Here is a 3,031-nt window from a genome sequence, read left to right as displayed (position 1 = left end):
AGAAAATTATAAGATTAGACTAATCAAAAGACAACAAAAACAAAGAATAGAAAGAAAGAAAGGACTTTCTTTTTTTTTTTAAAGCGACACAGTGCTAATTCACCTAACTGTCACTTGCGCGACTATTAGCTATTATGCATTAAAGCTAATCTACTGTATTTCACTACATCTACTCTGCAAGCACCGAGCCCGCTCATGCACGGCCACACAAAACATTGGCACGACAGGTCCCGCTACCGAAACAAGCGGATGAAACTATACATCATTTAATGGAAGACATTGGTGATTTTGTTGTTTGTCGCACGAACAACTCGTCACTTGTTTGTACAATATACACGTTTATCTCAAAACGGTGTACACACACACGCGCACACACATTCACACAAAAATAAAAGACGGGCAACTGTAATGCACATATCCCACGGCCATTCGAACTGCACAGATTCGCTTTCCTAAAAGCACTGAAATGTTAAGATCATGACAGAAAAACAGCTAGAGAGATAAAGAGAGAGAGAGAGAGAGAGAGAAAAAGAGTGTATTCAATGGATGCTCGCTCTACCATCATTGTTTTACAATGCTTCTGGATTTTTTTTTTTTACATAATTCAACCTTTTTTTTTAGCGCTAAAAGGTCAAACACGGGAAGAACCACCCCCTCACCACACATGCATGCACACACATACCTCCCAACTACTTTGAAAAACGTTAATGTAATCATTGCAAATGAATGTACATAATTGAACTTTTGTAGCCTAATAACCTGTTAATGATCCGACCGAGAGCTCATTTAGAACAGAATGAACCGCGATCAGTTTCAAATAAATTTATATGCAACTTTTAACAAATCCTATAATTTCTTCTGAATTTATTCCTGAAAGCCATCACTTTTGGTAAATGGTTACATGAAAAGAGGTCTGAAAGTATTCCACATATGAATAATTCAAGAATTTTATGTTATTTTACTTTTCAAAACAAGTGGAGCTCCTGAATCTCGAGTGAATATGAAATTCTGAGCGACGTTTAGTTTAATCTGTTTAGTTTCACACACACTCTTCTCACTCCTTGAGACTCTGATGACGTTTCGATGAGACAGAAATCAAATAAACCTTGTTAACAACACGGGCAGCAGGATTAAAAAGCCAAGTACACGCCTGTTTTTTTTTTTAAGGAACATAAATGGAATAATCGAAGTGAACGCATTCAGAACCAGTGAAAATATTCACGTTAATAAAGCCAGTGATCTAAGACTGACAGGGCCTGACGATGTGCCTCTGTATTAAACAACGACTTAAAGCTTTTGCGATTAGTGCGTTTTCCAGATCCTGTGCAAGTTTTTACATAACCGTGTGATGTAATATGTGTATAGAACAAAATGATTTCCTTATGAGGTCACCGAGCATCATGATGTATTTAAGACCCTGACTATGTATATACAAATAACTGGATAAAATTTGGGTAAAGTTATCATTTTAGCATTCTCCTAGAATTAACAAAAAATAAATAACTGAAAAAAACATTAGCGTGGATGAAGAAAGAGGAAATAAAAGCGGCCTCGATTCCACCGATGATGTCATCGTTCCGGATGAATGGGCGGTGCATTAAATGCTACCCAGGCGTAATGTTTAGCAGATCTGAAGGAAGCAAGCGCTGGACAGGCTTCGGCATGCTGCTGACCCACTTCGCATCTGCACGATAAGAATACAGGCTGAAATGAAACAGGACCGTGTGATTAATCAGACCAGAGGATGTCCTGTACTAAAGCTCACCTGTCAACGCGCTCTCTGGCATCTTATACTCGTACATGCTGAGATCTTTGTCCTAGCAGGTGGCAGGGTGACTTCTGCAAAGACACAACAGTTTAAATCTCTCTCTCACACACATGCATGCTTGTGACCCAACAGTAGGTGTTGATTAGTTTTCTATGACAAAAGCTCTAAAGAACATTAACATGCTTGTCGAAAACCTTTCTGTTTCTTAAATAACAGCTCATTCACATGGAGAAGACTGTTTCCACATTAACAGTGTCTAATGGTTGATTTCTGACAACAGAAAGGCTCCAGGACATGAGTTTTTTTGTCTTTAGCTGCAGTTTATCTCAGTAACATGAAAAAGTGTGAATTCTTTTGACTTACTAACTTCAAGAGGAAGGAAACGGAGGCTTTATAGTTGCTATAACTTATAAACAAAAACGAGAACTGATACGTTTGATAAGTTTTAATTCCGTTTATAGTTATGTTTAGAAAACAGAAGGCGTGTGTATGTTAATAGGGTCGCAGTTTATACCTAAAACTGAAAATACAGTTTATCATGGCTTTTAAGCAAGACTTAGGAGCTCAAACATGTTGTTTTCATGCATAAAGACTTGGTCTGGAATTTACAGAAAAGATTTCGAATAAACAGGACAACCTATATTTGTTAGCTGCATTACTTCAAAAGTAACCCAAACTGAAATATCAGGTCTTTAATAAAAACTGATTTTTTTTTTTCTGAAGGACTTTACATTCTTTCACTAATGGTGTAGGTTCAGATCCCATTACTCCCTATAAGCATGTGAGGGTGTTTGTTTTAAGGTTTTGTGATCAAAAGGTTGTGGGTTCAAATCCCAGACCCCTCAAACCTTGTCACATGACCAGAGTTTTTTTTTTTTTTAAGAATACAGATTGTACGTTTCTTTCTTCTTTCTTTGCAGATCAGTGAAGGGTTTAGAGAAATGACGTAGTCTGCAGGAATGTGTTAGTAAGTCACACAAAAACATCACTGCAGGATTATGACAGAGTGTAATTAACACACACACACACACACACACAGAGTGTTTATACAGGTCCGGCTCGTAAACAAAGAGCATGCAGTCAGTCTGTAAATAAAGAGATAAAACCATCCTACCGCGGATCTGCTTTATTAGATTTTCAGCCTGGTGTTAAGGGAACAGTACGGGACGGGGTTAATGTCCATTTCTGCGGGGTTTACGGAGGAGTGTCCGCTCTCCACGGGCCCGCCGTCCGCCGCCGACACAGCCGAGCTACGCCATTTCA

At 38.5% G+C, this 3,031-nt stretch overlaps 1 long non-coding RNA gene across 1 annotated transcript; it reads right to left on the bottom strand.

Moving 5' to 3' along the window:
- Nucleotides 1-962: 962 nt before the first annotated feature.
- Nucleotides 963-3,031, bottom strand: LOC128529351 (uncharacterized). The gene is made up of 3 exons (XR_008361050.1): nucleotides 2,883-3,031; nucleotides 1,766-1,839; nucleotides 963-1,684 (listed from the first exon to the last, which is right to left on the bottom strand). It is a non-coding gene; the product is annotated as an uncharacterized LOC128529351 (long non-coding RNA).

This window comes from Clarias gariepinus, chromosome 8, assembly GCF_024256425.1.
Source record: "Clarias gariepinus isolate MV-2021 ecotype Netherlands chromosome 8, CGAR_prim_01v2, whole genome shotgun sequence".
Lineage (NCBI taxonomy): Eukaryota > Metazoa > Chordata > Actinopteri > Siluriformes > Clariidae > Clarias > Clarias gariepinus.
The sequence above is the reverse complement of the archived record's forward strand: the minus strand, read 5'-3'. Positions and strand labels throughout refer to the sequence as shown.